Consider the following 21,861-nt stretch of genomic DNA (forward strand, 5'->3'; position numbering starts at 1 on the left):
AAGGGACGATCTAGTTTATACTGTACTTTTAAACACAAAGAGCACTTCCTCCTTATTTTTTTTTTTTTTTTTTTTTAGCGCCTGTTCTCACTTAGAAACGCAAAACGCTGGCGATAACTGCTAGCGTTTTGCTCCTGTGATTTTTATGCGATTAATACATAAAAATTACAGGACATTTTCACATTTTTTGAGCGAGAGCGACTCATTGGTGGTTAGCGGTAAGGCCTGGTTCACATTGCATAAAGCCAACGGATTAAGCCAAACAGATACGTTACAGCGGATCTGGTCTCCGCCTCACCGGATCCGGATGGCTTGGTGCATTCTGGCAAATGGATCAGTGAAAACTATCACCGATCGATCGGATCGGTTTGCACTCCGTTTGCCAGGTGAAGGGTGGGTGCAGCAGCCGGGCAGTTAAAATGTACCGAATGGTCTATTGAAGCCAGCGGTAGAGAGGGTTTCAGGCTTTCAGTCGTCTTCTGCATCATGTGACTACACGACGCGTCAAGTGACTAGTCACATGACGTGTCTTGTAGTCACATGACCCAGAAGAAGACGGATGCCTGAAACCCCCTCTACCGCAGTCCAGCGGAACATACGGAACGCATCCATCCGAACGGACGCATGTGAATGGTTCCATAGGTTAACATTGGATCAGTTTGCATAGTATACGTTTGTATAGTATACATTCCACTCCCGTTCCGCTTTTTAACACAGATATGAACCGGGCCTAAACGCCCGCTAATCGCCCGAGTGAGAATGGGCTCTTAGCCTGGATCCACACTATAAGTGCTTTTCTGAGCGCTCGCTGAGTGCTTGTGATTGCTGAGCGCTTTTTAAAAATCATTCACATTCATTAAAATGGTGTTAAAAATCATGTAAATTTCACCACATATGCAATTGTGGCGATTTTTATGTGATTTTTACCACGATTTTAGTGAAAGTAAAAAGCGCTCAGAAAAGCGCTTATATAGTGTGGATCCAGCCTTAGAGCTCAAACACACTAGCAGCCTTTTCTAAGCAAAAAAGCTCTTGTTAATGCAATGCTTTGGGGGATTATTTAAAAATCACTTTGCTCAAGTGGCATCACACACATAGCATTACATTAGCAAGAGCTTTTCTAATCACAAAGCGCTCAAAAAAGCGCTCCGTTTGTTCCAGGCCTTACAGTTTCCCATCCATATTGTGGTACTCTACAGATCAACAGCTGCATTCTTGTGTTTTTAACTTTGGAACTATTTACAGTGAGCTCCACTGTGGACTAGGGGTTTAATATACAATTGCACTTTGATTGATCTCCTGGTTTTAGGGCTGTTGACAGGAATGGATTACTGTGACCCTAGGGAAGATAGTGGCATTGAGCCACACCTCCTGGCCACATCAATTTTTTTTTTGTGGGTAAGATTTGGCGCAGGGTGGGGTCAGCAGGCCCCATGACACTTTGCTAGGGCCTAGGCACCTACCTAATTGCCTTGTGGATGATCTGGCTCGTATCTGTATACCATCACAAGCCATTTTCTTACAAATGGTGGAAGTGTGAGAGTCTTTAGCTCCCTCGAAAAATTATTTTCATGCATTACGTGCTTCCGATATATATATATATATCCTATATTTGGCTCAGAAACCAAAATACACCCGAATTGAAACTATGAAGCAAGACTGCCTACTGAGGAAATTGTGGCTGTGGTGAACTGGTTCTAAACAAAATACTGCTTCTGTTTTTTTTATTTAAAGTGAACCCGAGGTGAGAGTGATATGGAGGCTGCCATATATGTTTCCTTTTAACCAATACCAGTTGCCTGGCAGCCCTGCTGATCTATTTGGCTGCAGCAGTGTCTGAATCACACCAGAACAGGGGCGTAACAATAGACCCTGCATCCGCAGGGGGCCCCCGTGGGGAGAGATGTTTCTTTTCCCTGTCCTGCAAGACTGACAACTAAGGGCAAGGAGAGAAAAAACTTTTCTGCTCTCTGCACAATTGTTCTGATGACTGCATCTGCTCAGCTACTGATAACGAATCATACAAAGTTTTGTACACAAAGATTTGTAGACAGTCCCTATTCAGTGTGCAGCAGGCTCTTGTGTACAGCGCCCAGGACCCCGACCTCTCTACCCCTCCTCAAGTGCTCTGTACTGTAGTGATGCTGGAAAAGTGTGCAGAGCCAGTTCTCCTCCATCAGAGATGGACAAGCCTGGTGTGCATATGCCCATTGAAATACACAGGCCAAGCGTTTTCTATCCCCAAGCTTTTTTAAAAACGCTACAGAACCGCTCTGGTGTGCACCAGCACTGATTTTTTGATTAGCTGAACTCTCTGGTATTGTTTATTTGCAGGTCCAGCTCAGATCCTGTTTGTACTACTACTATGACTGTACTAGTCATGCTGACTGTTTGGCCTCAGTAGTTTTCTGAGTCACACCTGCAGCAAGCATGCAACGAGTGGAGACAGAGCTCCTGATCTGCATACGCTTTCTAGAGTCCGTGTGTTAAACGCTGTTAAAGTGAACGTCTGCTTTTTGTTAGGAAAATGGCAATCTCCGCACTTCACATCTATACATCACTGGGATCCTTTTTTTTTTTTTTTTTTTCCTTAACCACTGAGACTTTGTTCACATCTAAAATTGAAATCAGACACCAGCGACTTTCGTTTTTCTCCCACATTTTTTTTCCCCTCCCGGTGCTCCACTGCGCGCTACGATTTTGTACAAAGCGCTTTGTAAGCGCTTTTGCAGAGCGATTCCGTTTTTTCACTTCCTGACGTTAGTCAGGAAGTGAACTCTTTCACCCCAAAATGAATAAATACATTCCCGAAATGAATAAATACAATGTATTTATTCATAAAAGCGCGAACGCAATCACCGGATAAAGCGATTTGTGAGCGTTTTTCCTATACCTTCCATTGTAGCAAAATCGCCCCGAAAATGGTACATGCAGTGCTTTGCTGAGCAGAAAGCAGACGAAATGCGCTGATATGAACTATCCCATAAGGATTCATTGCACTAGCGAATTCAGGGCCTTTTAAAAAATCGCCGACACAAAACTCCCTAGGTGTGAACAAGCCCTGAGGGTGGTTGACTAAAGCGCTGTACGGGTATGTACTTTGGAAACGGGCATATTCACAAAGACTAACAATGGCTGTATTGGTGTTCAAGGGAACCTTAAAGGACAACTGAAGCGAGAGGGATCTGGAGGCTGACATTTTTATTTTCTTTTAAGCAATACCAGACTGTTCTACAGATCCTCTTTTAACCATAGCCCATGAACAAGCACGCAGACGATCAGGTGTTTCTGACATTATTGTCAGATTTCACAAGATTAGCTGCATGCTTGTTTCTGGTGGGATCCAGACACTACTGCAAATAGATCAGCAGGGCTGCCAGGCAACTGGTATTGTTAAAAAGGAAATACATATGGTAGCCTCCAATATTCATCTCACTTCAGTTGCCCTTTAAAGGACAACTGTAGTGAGAGGTATATGGAAGCTGACATATTTATTTCCTTTTAAACCACACCAGTTGCCTGGCAGCCCTGCTGATCTATTTGGCTGCAGTAGTGTCTGAAGAACACCAGAAACAAGCATGCAGCTAATCTAGTCAGATCTGACAATAATGTCAGAAACACCTGCTCTGCCGCATGCTTGTTCAGGGGCTGTGGCTAAATGCATTAGAGGCCGAGGATCAGCAGGATAGCCACTGGCGTTGCTTAAAAGGAAATAAATATGGCAGCCTCCATTTCCTTCTCGTTGCAGTTGTGCTGTAAGTGACATGGGAATCAACCCCCAAAGCTTACTTATTTACCCACACATCTATAGATTCTGGTGGAAAATCGACCAAAAGACGTATCTGAATCTTACAGGATTCGGCCTTGTGACGCCGCCGTGCCACCCCGGGCCACTGTCCCCCTAATGTTTTATGACCTCCCCTTACCTGTGCAGTTAGACTTTACCTGTTGCCGTTCGCACTGCCGCCATCCTTTTCCTTCCTGATTTGTACCACCTCGGTTGCTGGTGTTATAGAACATGGGGCACGTGTGTGACGACACACAAGCTATATGCCAGTAGTCACGTGGGCCCGAATGTGGAAGTGCGAGGATGGCGGCAGCTCGGACGGCGGCAGGTAAAGTATAACTGCACAGGCACCGGGGAAGGGGGGTGAAGGGGCTAAACCATTAGGAAGGACATCAGCCGAAGGCATCTGTTGCATTCGTTATTTGCGACTGTTGCCCTCTGTTACTGCCGCACACCTGATCTAGCAGGTCAGTCAGAGATTTTCCAGCATGTCCAATCGATACAACCAACCAATTTCATACGGAAATTGGTGGCATCGATGATAGGGCATGCTCTTGGCGGCACAGATTCGGATGGTCGGCCACCAAGACAAGTAATCTATGGGCACCTTCAAGGATACTCGAGGTGACATGTGACATGATGAGATAGACATGTGTATGTACAGTGCCTAGCACGCAAATAACTATGTTGTGTTCCTTTTTTTCTTTCTCTGCCTGAAAGAGTTAAATATCAGGTATGTAAGTGGCTGACTCGGTCCTGACTCAGACAGGAAGTGACTACAGTGTGACCCTCACTGATGAAAAAATTCCAACTGTAAAACACTTCCCTAGCAGAAAATGGCTTCTGAGAGCAGGAAAGAGGAAAAAAGGGTCAGTAGTTCATAGATTTTAGCTCTGGCATACTTCAATGAATGTGTCATTGAGCAAAAACAATAAAACCGTTAAAACTTATAAAATAAAACTGTGGAATATCTTAAAAAGTCGTTTTTAGGAGAAGGAAGATAGATACAATCATTTATTTCATGGGTGTCCTAAAGGGAATGTCTGAGCGGGGGGAAAGACATTTACTTACCAGGGGGTTCCTCCAGCCCCTTGTCCCAGGCCACAGCTCCGCTCTCAGCCGCCAGCCCGGGGTCCCTGCCGTGCAGAGGAAAACCACAAGGTCATCTTCTACTGTGCCAAAAGTATCTTATCATTTTTTTATTTTGGGAGAAGGGGGGGGGGGGGGGAGAGGGAGAGGGCCTTCATCTAAATTTTGCTCTGGGGCCCCAGATTTTTTTTAACTATGAAAAAGTTGCATTCGTTGCATCCAATTTTTAGCATCTATTGAAGATCAGTTGATCTATCTATCCATCCATCCTTGAAAGATTAGTAAGATCTCCTTGAAAGATTAAGCACTGTGTACATTATCTATAAAGTCATCTAGGGAACTTTTCAGGTGTCCATTATGCTGGGAATACACGTTTCGTTTTTGCCTTCGTTTTAGCCTTCGATTCGTTTGGTAAACGAATCGAGTGTTGAAAACGTATGTGAAAATAGTCATAATCTCATTATAGTTTCGATTAATAGACCCCAAAAACGAACGACTAGTGATCGAACATGTTTGATATTATCTCTCTTTATCCATCTAATCGAGCCATTGGTAGGCTTGATGGCTGTTCAGATCGATTATATATTCGTTTATGCCGTCCGACCCTGTACTACGTTTCGTTTCTTTGCAGCCTTCGATCATTGGAAAAACGAAACCATCAGAATCGAAAAAAAAACGAAACCGTGGGTGGTGATATTAACCGTACGGTCGATTATTTCGGGATCGAAAAGGACAAAAGGCACAATCGAAACGAAGGTTTAAACGAAGGCAAAAACGAAACTTGTATTCCCAGCATAAATGACACAATCTTGATTGTACAATCTTAGATCTGTGTAGTAGAAGGGTAATCTGTCTAAATAGACACTTAAGGTAGCGTTTCCTATTGCACAGAAGTGGTAAGATTGTGCAACCAAGATTGTATCATCAGTAGGCACCTCTGGTTGCAGAGGCAGCAGGGATGCTGAGATCATGTAGATATCCCTGTAGTTATCACTCCGCAGCCCGGGCTGATCTATTGCCCGGACAGATCACGTTTCCCCCAGCCCAGCATTGATGTAGTGAGGCGGTACAGGGCTTTCCCCCCTCTCCTCCCCTTCTGTGCGGAGGGATCGCTTTCGGGTGTGGAGGGAGGGAGGCTGCGGTCACCCCATGGCAGAGCCCGGCCTCCCCTCTCATTGGCCGCCGCCTGCACAAAGCTGTCAGCCCATGTGGCGTGGCTGTCATTTAAATGAAGTGTTGGCTGAGGCTGGCGGGGAGAGGAGAGAAGAGAGGCAGGGAGGGGATCTCATCATCACACAGGAGTGACAGGGGGGACTGAGGGGTGGATACATACAGCACATCCCCGGCTACAGCATCTGCTCAGCCTACTGCAGACACCGGCAAAGGAGAGGACTCAGCACAGCACAGCACATACAGGTGAGGGGATGCTCTGGTAGCCCGGGTCCGGGGACCTGACCCACACACAGGTGAGGAGATGCTCAGGGTGGGCCTTTGCTAATGAGATCCTAGCCTGGATCAGGGGTGCCTCCTAACCTGGATCTGGGGACCAAGCCTGGATGAGGGTTCCAAGCCTGGATGAGGGTTCCAAGCCTGGATGAGGGGTGCCTCCTAGCCTGGATGAGGGTTCCAAGCCTGGATCAGGGGTGCCTCCTAACCTGGATCTGGGGACCAAGCCTGGATGAGGGTTCCTAGCCTGGATCAGGGGTGCCTCCTAACCTGGATCAGGGTTCCAAGCCTGGATAAGGGGGGCCTCCTAGCCTGGATCAGGTGTCCTAGCTTGGATCTGGGAACCTAGTCTGAATCTAGGGACATAGCCTGGGTCTGAGGACCTGTGAATTTCAGCAGATGGTTGATTCAGGGCACCTTGCTTGGTAGATTAGGGTGTATGATATAAGTGCAGAAGGTGTACTGTACTACCATGCCATTTCTCAATGCATTACAGTATCTAACATGACTGCCATATTATACAGAAGGTGTAATCTATATCCTTGCTTAGTACATTATAAATCCTGCTGAGATAGCATTACTTAGTATACAAGGAGTTCCTCAATGCGTTACAATGGAACTGCCATAGCATTGCCTAGTGTAGACGGTGTACTCTGTCCATTGCTGGGGACATTAGGAAGCCTAAAATAGGTTTATCAAGCACAAGATTGCTTGTTATAGGTGAACTATAGTGCAATACCATTAATCAATGTGTTAGGGGGTCTAATATTGCACCTTTGCGTTGCTTTGTACATAAGAATGACTGGGCGTGCTGTAGCATTACTCAGTACAGTGTGCTGTCATAGCATTCCTTACTGCTTTAGGAGGTCAGATAAATGCAATAAAATGACATAAGTGTGATACCATGGCTCAATACATTAGGATGTCCTATCAAAGTGCTATATAGTGTTGCTAAGATGCCTAGTTAAAGTGATATAGCATAATATAGGTGCTCTGTATGCTAGTGCTATAGCATAATGTATGTAATCTAATATGGCCCAGGAAGGTAGGATGTCTTGTGTATGTGCTATCTGTGGCACAATAGCAGCGTTGTAATACTCTAGTATGTGTAATGTAAATTCTGTAGCTTAATGGAAGAACTATGACTTTGTTTTGTTTGTTAGAATGTGTAATATAACTGTTTATAGCCTCCTGCAAGTACTGTGACACTTCTCACTGCACTAGGATGCTTGGTTGTAAATAATATGGTGTAATATAAGTGCTATATAGCATTGGCAAATACATGTGGATGTCTTCTAGATGTGCTGTATAATATGTGTCATAGCCAGAGCTGGGTCATCCACAAGGCAATCTAGGCCGTTGCCTAGGGTCTGGAGAGAGTCTAGGGGCCTGGTGGATGCTAGTCCCCCACCAAATCTAATTAAAAAAAGACAGGTGATCTTCAGCAGTGGGTAAAAACTGCTATCTTGCCTAGGCCTCCATTTCATCTGAATCCTTTTCTGGCCATAACAATACTCATTGCACCAGGATGCCTAGCATACGTAACTTAGCAACCGTTAGTGTATAAGTGCACAGTTTCCTTTCACTAGCATGGCTGCTATTTCTATTATGTCCAGTATTAATATTACGCTATCCTATTTCCTAGTGCATTTACTGAGTGCATAGTCACTTTTCGCTCGGCCACAGGAGCTTACAATCTGATCTCGGTCAGATCACCCATGCTTTTTGGCCTTCTGCTCCAAGCAGATAATATACCTAAGATAATTTCTCAAAAGGTGAATCTTGACTTGAGTTAAAATAAGCAGGACATGGTGGCTGCCATATTTATTTCCTTTTAAATAATACTAGTTGCCTGGCGGTCTTGCTGATCCTCTGCCTCTAATACTTTTAGCCATAGACCCTGAACAAGCATGCAGCAGATCAGGCGTTTCTGACATTATTCTCAGATCTGACAGGAATAGCTACATGCTTGTTTCTGGTGTGATTCAGACACTACTGCAGCCAAATAGATCAGCAGGGCTGCCAGGCAACTGATATAAATATGGCAGCCCCCTTATCCCTCTCACTTTAGTTGTTCTTTAACAGTACAATCTCTCCATACAATTGATCGAATCGGGTGCCGTTAATGGTACTCATGGTATCATTTTCTCTTAGTTGGTGGGCCCAAATGATTGTTTTCAATCAGATTGGATGATCATGGATTTCATTATTGGCCATCGTGTTTTGATGTGTAGGCATTGGTATGCAGAATTTAAAGGACAACTGAAGCAAGAGGGATATGGAGGCTGCCATTTTTATTTCCTTTTAAGCAATACCAGTGGCTTGGCTGTCCTATGCCATTGCCCCAGAACAAGGATACAGAAAATCAGGTGTTTCTGACACTCTTGTCAGATCTGACATGATTAGCTGTATGCTTGTTTCTGGTGTGATTCAGACACTACTGCAGCCAAATAGATTAGCAGGGCTTCCAGGCAACTGGTATTGTTTAGAAGGAAATAAATATGGCAGCCTCTATATCACTCTCCCTTCAGCTGTCCTTTAAGGGGAGCCAACCGTCACTGGCTGCAGGTTGATGGATTCTTGTACTGTATCGTGTCCTTGAGGTCCGATCTGGTTTCTCAGCTAGCAGCTATTCCAGGAAGGGCTTGCAATGGATGCTACTGGTTGTTAGTCGATTAGATCTGTGGTGCATCCTTGAAACAGCATTGCACCAATCGATACAGTGGCATAATTCTTACAGTGGATAATATCTTGTGGGCTGTCTTTGTTCCTGTAGTGTGCCTGACTCTGCAAAAAGCTGTTCTGCAAATGGCTGCTTTGTGGGGCCTGCAGTGCCTTTTAGCAGGGGATACGATAGTGCTGCATTCTGTATGTTCTGCTCTTTAGGAACAATGGAGAGGGATGGATGGGCTGGTTTCTAGGGGCGATGATGTGAGGCCCATAGCGATGCCTGATGCAGGCAGAATTACGACAGGCCGGGCCTGCATGGATACAGAGGAGAAAGATGGAGGAGAGGGAGGGGAGGCAGGGCTAGGCTGTACCAACCTGAAGGCAGCTGTGGATGACAATCCACACACATACAGACACACATGCCCCCGGGCTAGAGATTGTAATGACCAGCGTCCCTGCCAGGGAGGGTTGGAGGTGATGGGTAGGACTGCCATGTGTTAGCATATCGCATGGTGGCCTGCTAAGCCGAATGCTGCCAGGGTGCTGAATATGACGGCCACAGTGTGCATTCCAGAGCTGCTGTGGGGATAACAAGGGGGGGGGGGGGGGAGGGAGGCATCCTCACGGTGGGTTTGGAAGGTGGGCATGGGTGTGTAAATGTATGCATCACGCTATATTCATATGCTTGCACAGATATGGACCACTGAGGGGTGTGTGTGTGTGTGTGTGTGTGTGTGTGTGTGTGTGTGTGTGTGTGTGTGTGTGTGTGTGTGTGTGTGTGTGTGTGTGTGTGTGTGTGTGTGTGTGTGTGTGTGTGTGTGTGTGTGTTGCAGATCAGGTGAGTTTGCAGCTATGGTTTGCTAGGTGCAACCAATAACGGCTATGGAGTTTGGAACTGACATCTGGACTTCTGTTAGGGATAGCTGATTACTATATTAGCCAAGCTTCAGATTTTGGGGGCTCTCTAATAACGAGTTGGTCCACCATTCGCTCTGATCACAGCTGATATCCTTCTTGGCATGGACTCAACAAGATGCTGATACCGTTGCTGAGGAATGATGGCCCATGCTGACATAATGGCAGCTCTAAGTTGGGTCAGATTGGATAGTGGTGTCCCAAGCTTTGAAGTAATCTTTCGACTTCATCCCGCAAATGCTCAATAGTATTGAGGTTAGGGGACAGAGCTGGCCATGGAAGCTGGTTAAAGAGACTCTGTAACAAAAAAAAAAAAGTTCCCTTGGGGGTACCTCGGAAGGGGAAAGCCTCAGGGTACAGGAGACTTGCGGCACAACATCGATCTCCGAGCAGATAGCCGATACTGCGCCTGCGCTGGAGCTGGGAAGGTAAATATTTACATCCCTGCTGTTCAGTGGGCTGCAGCGAGACCGCCGTGGGATACAGGAGGACGGGGGAAGTCTCTATAGGATCCAGAGGCTTCCCCCACCCGAGGTAAGTACTCTCCAGGGGAACTTTCTTTTTAGTAACAGGTTATCTTTAACCTCCCTGGCGGTAAGCCCGTGCTGAGCACGGGCTATGCCGCCGGAAGGCACCGCTCAGACCCCGCTGGGCCGATTTGCATAATTTTTTTTTTTTTTTGCTACACGCAGCTAGCACTTTGCTAGCTGCGTGTGCAATGCGATTGCCGCTGATCCGCCGCTATTCGTCGTGCCACGGCCGCCCCCCCCCCCCCCCCCACACCCCGTGCGCTGCCTGGCCAATCAGTGCAAGGCAGCGCTGTGGGGTGGATCGGAGTCCCCTTTGACGTCACGACGTCAGTGACGTCATCCCGCCCGTCGGCATGGCGACGGGGGAAGCCCTCCAGGAGATCCCGTTCTTTGAACGGGATCTCCTGATCTCTGATCGCCTCCGTTGATCGGAGGGGCTGGGGGGATGCCGCTGAGCAGCGGCTATCATGTAGCGAGGCCTTGTCTCGCTACATGAAGAAATTTTTTTTTTTTAAACGGATTTGCTGCCCCCTGGCGGATTTTTAGCAAACCGCCAGTAGGGTTAAACTCTGATGTTCTTCAAACCAATCTGAGACCGATCAAGCGCGTTGGCAAGGGCCCAGAACAGGTGCCTCTTCCTATTTTTCTATGATGCCAAAGGCACTCTGGTTGGTCTCCTGCTGCTAAAGCCCATCCTTTGCAAAGTCTGTCTTGTTGTGCGTTGGGTTATGCTTTGTGATTCACCTGCACTGAATTCATCTGTTATTTGTCATGTTGTTGTCCTTCTGTTGCTACTGACTATGCCCTACTTGTCTTTTACCTCTCTCGTTCACTTTTTTCGACTAGAATAGTCCTTATCGCTTGAAGTTTTTTCTTCTCAACTGCCCCTCTCTAAACACCCCCCGAGATACTGTTGAGCGAGAAAATCCTAAGAATCATTGTTTCAGAGATGCTAGCACCAGCTTTTCTTGCACCAACGATCCTCCCTGGTTCAAAGTCACTTAAATCTTTTGTCTTACCCATTTCAACATTAACTTCCATGATAACTACATCATCCAAAGTTGAGTGTTTCTTCTATAAGCAACTCTGAATGGTTACATCACTCTATTTCACTGTTGGACTGGTTTACTTTCAGATATAGGGGTTCTCTAATTTTTTTGTGTGTGTATATATATATATATTTTGCACATGTACACATACACACAGCTTACTAGTACTTTGTATCCCGTGCATCAGCCAGGTCTAAAGGTGCCCATTAAGGATACAATTTTGATTGTACAGCCTTACCACTTCTATGTCATGCGAGGGACTGAAGGTGCCCACACATCACTCGATGGGCCCTCAGATTCGACTTTTAGATAGATCCCTCTTTGATAGTGTCTGATCAGAGAGGGATCTGTTGCTGCCAGTGTACTACAAACAGATTTCCAATAGATTTCAGCATGAAATCAGTGCAGCAACCACCACCTGCCTGACCCCCCTGATCTTTCTGTGTAACCCCCCCAGTATAAGTCGCTAGAGTTTACCCCCCAGTATAAGTACTCAGAAGTAGTACCCTAGTATAGGTAGCCAGAGACAGTCCACCCAGTATAGGTAGTTATGGCCGCATACTCACGGGCTACAATTGTCGCCGCAACACGTGGCGCGCGCGTGTTGCGGTGACAGGTCGCCTGTGAGTATGCGGCGTCGCACGGGCACACACCCCGAACTGTCGCTCGTCACTGATGTCGCCAGACGATTGAACCGCTCAATCGCCTGGCGACAGCCGCCGCTGCAACTCCGCCGCAACTGTCGCTAGTCCAAGTGAGTACGCGGACTAGTGACAGCAACAAGATAGGAATACATTGGGCTTCCGGCGGGGGGAGGAGCAACTGCGACAGCTTCCGTTGCATCAGTTGCCAGGTCCCTCCGCCGTGTGTATGCGGAGGGACCTGGCGACAAGCTGTCGCCGGCCTGTCTCACACACGCTCACGTGTGCTGGCGACAGGCCAAAACAGTTGCCCGTGAGTATGGGCCATTAGAAGTGCCTCCCCAGTATAAATAGCCCCCTTCAGCATAGGGAGTGACTGAGAGTTTTCCATTTCCCCCCCAGTATAAATGGCCCACCAGAACCGATAATGAGGTGTCCCTCAGTATAAGTGGTGGGGGTGTCCACTCAGTATAGGTAGTAAGAGGCGTCCCCCAGCATAATTAGCCCTTCCAGTATCGGTAGTAAAAGATGTCTCCCAGTAGAAGTGCCCCCCCCCCATGTAGGTAGTGAGAGATGTCTCCTAGTAGAAGTGCCCCCCCCCCCCCCAGTATAGGTAGCGAGAGATGTGTGCCCCACCCCAGGAAAGTTAATGAGTAGTGTCATCCAGTATAAAAAGCTCACCCCCCAGTATAGGCAGTGAGAGGCATCCCCCAGTATTGCGGTACAGCGCGAGGGAGGAGGGGGCAGGCATGGCGTGTATGGCATGAGCCCTACCTGTACCCTTCTAGATACACCAGTGCTGTTCAGTGTATTCATTCTTTTTACAGCATAGGGCTGGCTCACATCGAGAGCATTTTCTTAGCTCTTGTGATTTGAAAAGCTCTTGCTAATGTAATGCTATGGGTGTGATCCCACTTGAGCGATGTGATTTTATAAAAATCCCCCATAGCATTGCATTAGCAAGAGCTTTGTGAAATCACAAGCACCTAAAAAGCTCTTACGGGGGTGATCCAGCCCATAGATGTGGTAAGATTGTACTAGCACGATTGTATCATTAGTGGGGAATATCAGCTGTTGCCCTCTGAGCCAATGAGATTCCTTCTTCCAGTTCTGGCCTGAACTAGGGCAATGAAATCTGATTGGCTACTGTTGATTATAATCAGCATCCCAGTCCTTCTCTTTGATAAATGAGGCCTATTGACTGCCTGTGACTCAGTGCTTAGTCATTCCTGCGGACAGATTAGACTCTTTGTGGGTCTTTGGACTTCTTAATGAAGTAATGCAGAACTAATGCAGTTACAGCCACAGTGATGCAGTGCCTGCTTGTATCAGTTACAGCTATATAAAGCTCAAGTTATCCTAAAAGGGGGAAAAAATTACAATTCTCAAAGCAATCCGTATAATAAAGATATCAATAGCCTATAGAAGCAAACTGGTTGGCTAAATGTGCTTGCTTACTTACTTTCTCTCCTCTCTGGATCCAGCTAATGAGCGAGTCAGTTCAGGTGAGACAATGTGATAGGATGGGAAGAACAAGAAAAGGTAGACTACATTTCCCAGCATCCCAGCGTTACAGTATAAACATGTTCAATTAGTACTTGGGGCTTTGTGGTTTTTAGGAAGCAAGAAGTGAGCCTTTGGAAAGCTGAATACCCACCGCAAAGCCCACGGAAGATGGATTGAGAGATACGCGTCCGTGATTGACCGCTCCCCGATCCATTTCCGCAATCGTGTATCGTGGAAATACACGACAGGTGTTACTTAACGTACGGGTCAATGGCGATCGGAATGACCGTTGGCAATTGAAACAGTCATGATGGTCATTCAAAGCGAACAATTATCGCATGTAATTGTTCGTCATTGAACATCATTTAAAGAAAACTTTCGTTAAACATGAAAATCTTTTGGTGGGTATGAATTTAAGAACTTAAGAATTGAAAGCAAATCTGTAAGAAAAAACAAACCCCTGTGGGAGATACTTGGCTCAGGAGGGGGAAGCCTCTGGATCCTTATGGGCTTCCCCCATCCTCTTCAGCCTCCGGTGTCCAGCGCTGGCAGCCCCTAAACACTGGGGAGGTAAATATTTACCTACTACCACGATCCAGCACAGACACAGTAGTGACTCTCCTCTTGGGCACACTACAGGCTCTCGTTTCGGGCCCCGGCGGAAATAGCCGAGCCTGATTGGGTCCCCTCTACTGACCAGACGACTCGCACCTGTGCAGTAGTGCGGACCCGGGGGACAAGGGAAGCCTAATTAGGATCCTGAGGCTTCCCCCTCCCAAGGTAAGTCCCGAATAGGGGCTGTTTTTTTGTTTTTTTTTGTTACAGGCAGGGCCGACATCACGGGGGGACAACTAACACTAAAGTGAGGGGCCTGGGACAGTATTCCTGCTTTGACGATCAGAGTATAGTCTTGTCACTAACTGTCCCTCAGAGGGGCTTACAATCTAATCCCTTCCATAGTGCTAGGTCTATGTATGTATTGTGTAGTGTATGTATCTTAGTCTAGTCCAAAGAAAGGGGAAGCCAATTAACTTAACGTTTTTATTTTATTTTTTTATTTATTTATTTTTACAAAATTTAGATTTTTTTTTTTTTATTAATTAAAAAAAAAAAAAAACTAAAAATAGCAGCAGCACTCAAATAGCACCAGATGAAATCTCTATTTCTGAGAAGAAAAGGAGGTAAAATTAATTTGGGTGCGAAGTTGTATGACCGAGCAATAAGCCGTTAAATTTGTGAAGTGCCGAATTTTAAAAAATGGACTGGTCACTAGGGGAGTATAAACCTCTGGGGCTCAAGAGGTTAAAGGAAACACGGGGTGAATATTAAGATATTAAGTTATGAGATAAACAATTGTTTGCTTCCTGCTTCCCCTAAAATGACTTTTTTTTTTTTTTTAGAAATTCCAAAGTTTTTATTTTATTTTTAAATCTACTTTTGAAGTTTTTACTGTTTCATGGTCTCTGCTCAATGACCTGTGCATTGAAGTATGCCAGAGCTAAAATCTATGAACTATTGACCCTTTTTATCTCTTCCCTGCTCTCAGAAGCTATTTTCTGCCCGGAAAGTATTTTTATGGCTGTAATTCCTGATCAGTGAAGGTTACTTTATAGTCCAACCCCGACAGAAACTGTGACTTGCGTACCTGATTTTTAACTCTTTCAGGCAGAGAAAGGAAACAAGGAAGACAGCCTATTTATTTGTGTGCTAGGCACTGTGCACATACACCCGACTGTCTCATGAGGTCATGTGTCACCCGTGTATCCTTTAACACAAAATTGTATGCTATGAATCGTGCTGCTGTGCCAATATTTGCAGTTTGATAAGCAGGCGTGCTGATTTCAGCCTATGTTAGCAGTTATAGATGTATTCTGACGGCCTGTGTTATGCGAAACAGCTGGACTGCACTACAGTAACCTCTCCCTGCGTTCTGCTGAGTTACCAGAGGCTGCTGGGTCATGTAGGGATCATAATGTGGATGAAGTACATCTCGTGATAGTGCGATTTCGAAACAGCCCTCCAGGTCCTGGAGGAAGTACATTACACCACGTTCCAAATCCTAGTATTATGCAAATTAGATTTCCTTCTGATTTCCCTAAATAGTGGATACAGTGAGCATCCTCTTATAGTCGTCAATCATTAGAGCATAATTCAAATGTTACTGAACAAACCCCCTCATGTGTGTTTTTCAAAAATATAAAATGCACTGTTCTAAATGATTACGCACAACCGAGTTTTTAAAAACCTTTTTATAAGCTGTAAAGATCTGAAAATGGTCATTTGTTGATTTTGCAGCATTAGGTCATATTTACTATAATCAAAAACCATTTCAATCAAAAACATTATTTGATAGCAGCTCCAGAATTCTTGTATTCATTGAACTTGTGAGTTTTTTTTTTTTTTTTTTGAGAGTTTCTGCTTGAATTTCTTTGCAGGATGTCTGAATAAGGGCTGGTTCACACGGACGCTTGGCGGCGTTTACCGCCAAGCGTTCGGGACTCGTCGGCTAAACTCTCCCATTCAAGTAAATGGGAGCGTTTAGCATTGCGCGATTACCGTCGATTGCGCAAACGCGGCGTTCCTATCCCGATTTACCGAATCGTTTCAGCCGGCCAGCACCCCCCGATCCAGCGGCTTATACATTACCCAGCCTCTATCCATCGATCTGCGCAGCCTCCCCGCACAGCTCCAGTCTCTCTATGGGAGGATCATGACTGCGCATGATGTCGGTGACGTAATGTACGATCCTCCCCTTAAAGACCGGAGCTGTGTAGGGATGCTGCGCCAATTGCTGGAACCATGCTGGGTAATGTATAAGCGGCTGGATCGGGGGTTGCTGACCAACTATACTAGCTAGCCATGCAATCTATTAAATTTATACTGGGGGACTCTGAGGCTGCAAAACCTCCTGAGCAGCGTAACGCTCTGGAGATAGAATGTGAACAGTCAGAAACTCCACATACTTTTCAGAAATCATTTTCATACCTTCAGGGACCCTAAAGGGGCCGACCAGCTCTCTCCCCGTGATTCCAACCCAAACCATGTCTTTGCCACCTTCTTGCTGATGTCCCAGCATTGCTGTGACGTTATTATATGGTGGCCGTCCACCAACCATCCACCCCTCCATCCATCTTGTCCATCCAGTGTTGCACGGCAATCATCAGTAAACAAGACTGTTTGAAAATTATTCTTCTTGTAGTTCTGGGTCCACTGCAGTAGGGCTGCACGATTTCTCGGTTTTAAACCGAAACCGCGGTTCCTGTGAAGACGATCTGGGGATCGTCTGTATCCAGCGGTTTTCGGTTTTAAGTGCCCGCGCTTGGCCGCATGGCCATGGTCCGCTGAGCCACAGAAGCAGTGCATATTTCAGAGCGGGGGGGAGGAACGGGGGAGGCGAGTCCAGTCCAGAGCGGCATACAGTTGTAGGCAGGTACGCCGTACGGGACTGGGGGGGGCGGATCCAGTGGCAGAAGCAGTGTATATGTATAATGCTAATGAGCCGGGCAGCGGAGGGAGGCGAGTCCAGTCCGGAGCGGCGCTTCACACACAGATTCTCCAATCGCTGGATAGCAATGGAATGACGGAGGCCGTAGGCGGAGCTGTACGCTCTAGTACAGCTACGCCTACCTCCTTCGTCATTCCATTGCTATCCAGCGATTGGAGAAGCTGTGTGTGAAGCGCCGCTCTGGACTGGACTCGCCTCCCTCCGCTGCCCGGTGTTCCGACCCGGCTCATTAGCATCATAAATATGCACTGCTTCTGCCACTGGATCCGCGTACCTACCTCCCTATACTGGGCACTTTACTAGCTATACTGGGGCACTACCTATTCATACTGGGCACTATACTAGCTATACTGGGGCACTACCTACCCATACTGGGGCACTATACTAGCTATACTGGGGCACTATACTAGCTATACTGGGACACCATGCTATCTATACTGCGCAGAAAAAGTGGGATCAGCGCATCACCAGGCCGCCCGCCTCTGAATGGTCTCTGGGGGGGCTCAGCGCATCTCTGAGCTGAGGCCATTCAGAGGCGGCCTGGTGATGCGCTGATCCCACTTTTTCTGCGCAATTCTTAATTTTACTGGTAGCGCACCCAGGCTATGCATATGCATAGGTAGGATTTAGTTAGTGTTAGGTCCCCTCCCATGGAGGAAAGACTTCTTCGACAGTGGGAGGGACGAGTACCTAACAAATTGCATGCAAGCTGTTAGTGGAAACTAACATCTTCCAAGTGGTAGACAGGTTGTATGTGTGCTCATTGTGTATTTGTATCCCATGAGTGGGGTCTGCACTTTTTTGCAGGTAAGCATTCATCTGTTTTTAAGTAGCGCTGTTCATTTCTTTGCTATGCTATCTATACTGGCTATACTGGGACCCTATGCTAGCTATACTGGGACCCTATGCTAGCTATACTGGGACACTATACTAGCTATACTGGGGGCACTATACTGGGGCACCATGCTAGCTATACTGGGGCACTATACTAGCTATACTGGGGCACTATACTAGCTATACTGGGGCACTATACTAGCTATACTGGGACACTATACTAGCTATACTGGGACACTATACTAGCTATACTGGGGCACTATACTAGCTATACTGGGGCACTATACTGGGACACCATGCTATCTATACTGGGGCACTATACTAGCTATACTGGGGCAACTATGCTAGCTATGCCGCCACACCCAAGCCCCCCCCCCCCCCCCAAAACCTGCTCTGCACGACACTGTACACTACACTAGGACACCATTCATCCCCCTGAGTGCTAAAGCTTGTTTTGGGAAAAATCGTGGAAAAAATTGAAATCACAATTTTTGACAGAAAAATCGCGATTTCAATTTTTACCCAAAATCGTGCAGCCCTACACTGCAGCCATTTCTGCTTGTGAGCTTTGGTTAGGAGAAGCTAAACAGAAGGTTTATACATAACTGCAATCCTCTAGGGGATCCTGCTCCTTGATGTTCACAGGACTCCAGAGGTACCAGCTTCAAATACCTGTTTGCAGCTTTGTTATGGCATTTTAGCAGCTGCTCTCTTAATCCAATTTATCTCTCTAGCAGAACCCTTCCTCATTTTGCTTTTATCTGCACAAATCCGTGTGTGCTCTGAGTCAGCCACAAATCTTTTTTTTTTTTTTTGAACAGAACTCAATTTATTGAGGTCTTACAAGTCATATAGAACAGTGGAAGGTAGGAACTTTCGTACATCAAGAGTAAAGTACATAGAGATACAGCAAATTCAAACACATCTTATCTAGTATTAACATTCGAATTTCTTGATAAACCAATGTTTGCCAAAATCTGATCTCTAATAAGATCTGGATCTACATAATCATGTGCGGCCAGCCAGTTGCACCATATTTTTTCAAACTTTCCCACAGCCCCCCTATGTTTGTAAATAATTTTTTCCAATTTTAGAGAAGCATTTACTTGCACTATCCACATATTTATAGTAGGGGGTTGGGATTTTTCCACATTTGAAGAATCAATTTTCTAGCCACAAATAACACTCTTAAAATCGCAACTCTGGTATGATCGGATATCGTACCATCCTCAAATGCCCCCAACATACAGACCACCTCAGAACGTGGAATCTTTTTATTAAAATTTGATCTATAGCATTCAAATACTATTCCAGTATCTTCTTAACTTGGGACAATTCCAAAGCATGTGGAGCAAGTCCCATGCTCTCTAGCGCATCTAGGACAAGCTGGCGAGGGAAGTAGACCGAATTTAAATAATCGTTTAGATGTGTAGTGAGACCTATGAATTATCTGAAGCTGCGTAAACTTCTGAGTAGCATTTACTGATATCAGGGGTATAGCCTGAAGGGCCTCAGCCAATCTTGATCTGATAGGTCGGGATATCCTTAGTCCACATATCTCTACATTTTAGCGGGAATTTCCGGTGAAAATCCTCAAGTAACATAGGATAGCATTGGGAAATAAGGCCTTGTTTGGTCGTTGCTTGGGCCACCATATTGAGAACAGGGGATGATTGAGATCTGAACTTATGTCTCTGCCTGTTTCTTAATTGCGTGCTTAAATCGTAAATATTGAAATTGAAGAGCCCCCTTGGGTACAAGATGGCACCTATGTACAATTTAATTAAAAGGCACAAGACCCTCCCATTCCATACCATTGACAATTTATCCACCCCTGCTTCTTCCCAAATTTGCCCAAAATCTAACCCTGCCAGTTCCATTAGCTCATAATTTCGCCAGACCGGAGTATATATTGTAAAACCAGTAACCTGTTGCAGGAACCTGACTTTATGCCATACATACCTTGTGCATGAGAGTAAATGTAGGCATTTTGGGTTGTAGCATGTTGACTCTACCTCCCTCTAATGCTTCATAAATTGTTTTAGAGCTCAGCCAGTAATTTAAAACATTCCTAGTTGATTCTGCCAGATCTTCTAGTTCCCACCCACCTAAATGTTGCATCTGAGCTGAAAGAAAATATATCCATGGGTTAGGGACTGCTAACCCACCTTCCTCTTTAGAGTGCTGCAAAAGTTCAAGTTTAATTAGGGGCTGTTTCTTGTTCCATATCAAATCTCTAAACAGCTTATCAAATATTTTAATTAGTTTTTTGGGTAACCATATAGGGGAATTATGTAAAAAGTACAAAATTTGGGGCATTAAGACCATCTTTATAAGGTTTACTCTGGCCACCAGCGATAAGGGTAACTTCAGCCATGCTTTAATTTTGGATCTGGATCTGTCTAATAGAGGGGCAATATTTAGTTGCTCAAATTGAGTGGGCTCCCTGGATATGACTATTCCCAGATATTTGAAAGACTCCACTACTTTTAATTTGGATTTTGCTACAAGAGGGGTATTACAAAGGGGTCTAATGGCATTATACAGGACTTGTCCCAATTCACAGAAAGACCAGAGTACTCTTTGAATTTTTGTAATAAATGAATAGTAGCTTCTAATGAAGACGTGTATCCACCAAATATAACAATGTGTCGTCCGCGTAAAGCGATATTTTTTCTTCAATCTTGCCATATTGAAACCTCGAGATATACGGGGAGCCCCTTACACATTCTGCCAGAGGCTCGATGGCGATTGCAAATAGCAACGGCGACAGGGGGCACCCCTGCCTCGTACCGCGCTGCAGTCTGAATGGAGATGAGACAGAGCCATTAGCCCTTATGATAGGAGAGGGAGACCGATACAATGTCTTCACCCAACCAATAAAATATGGACCAAATCCCAGATGCTCCAATACCCCACATAAATACTTCCATTCCACACTATCGAAGGCCTTGGCTATATTCAATGCAAGAATTGCCTTATTACCCGCATTATCAGCTTGAGCTTGAAGATTTAAATAGAGCCTACGGATATTGTTTGCAGTGGCTTTTTGCGGCATGAACCCCGTCTGAACCGGCGAAATCAATGTTGTAATCACTTTGGATAATCTATTAGCCAAGGCCTTCGATATGGTTTTAACGTCCGTATTCAAGAGTGATATCGGGTGGTAGGACTCCGCCAACAACGGGTCCTTATCAGATTTGGGTATGAGTACAATTGTAGCTACATCTAAGGAGGGAGGCAAGCTAGCCACAAATCTTTTAACAGTATGATGATCATGCTTAAAGTTTCGTGAAATATAAAAGTTTTCATACCTTGTCCAAGGTATTAAATGTTTTCACACTTTTCGGCAGTAGAAGAGAGAGAATTTTTTATTTCTCATATTGCTTGAAAAAAGTGGTGTGCTTAAAGGGAACCTGAGATGGGAATACAAAGAAGAAATATACATACCTGGGGCTGCCTCCAGCCCCTTCCGGCCTAATTGCTCTGTCGCCGTCCTCCTTTGACTCCTGGACGTTCTGTACAGGTGCACAACGCTTCAGGCGATGGGATAAGAGCGCGCAGCCGGACTGCACCTGTGCTGACTGCCCCCACTGGACAACTTACTGGGGACAATTGCAGACGAACCAGGCGGCGATTGAGGACGACGAGCAAGCGATCAGGCCGGAGGGGGCTGGAGGAAACCCCAGGTATGTATATTTCTTCTTTGTATCTCCATCTCAGGTACACTTTAACAATGTGGAACACAATCCTGCGCTCTCTGGGAGAGGAAGCTTTGGAAGTCTACAGGAGCTTGAGTACTCCCGAAGATGGGCCTCTCTCGTGCACTTGTGCATGTGCAGTATGGAGCCGCCTGTCTTCGGGAGGACTCGACTCCTGAAGACTTCTG

The 21,861-nt window shown here is 45.8% G+C and overlaps 1 protein-coding gene across 2 annotated transcripts in view; it reads left to right on the forward strand.

Moving 5' to 3' along the window:
• The first annotated feature begins 6,015 nt into the window (after nucleotides 1-6,015).
• The window catches only part of FASN (fatty acid synthase), a 127,349-nt gene continuing 111,503 nt past the window's right edge, over nucleotides 6,016-21,861 (forward strand). Inside the window, exon 1 of one of the 2 annotated variants that reach the window (XM_068263018.1) lies at nucleotides 6,016-6,342. The gene's annotated coding sequence lies outside the window, so the exon portion shown is untranslated. The remainder of the gene's footprint in view (nucleotides 6,343-21,861) is intronic. The other variant, XM_068263017.1, reaches the window with a different exon arrangement.

Source organism: Hyperolius riggenbachi, chromosome 12 (genome assembly GCF_040937935.1).
Source record: "Hyperolius riggenbachi isolate aHypRig1 chromosome 12, aHypRig1.pri, whole genome shotgun sequence".
Lineage (NCBI taxonomy): Eukaryota > Metazoa > Chordata > Amphibia > Anura > Hyperoliidae > Hyperolius > Hyperolius riggenbachi.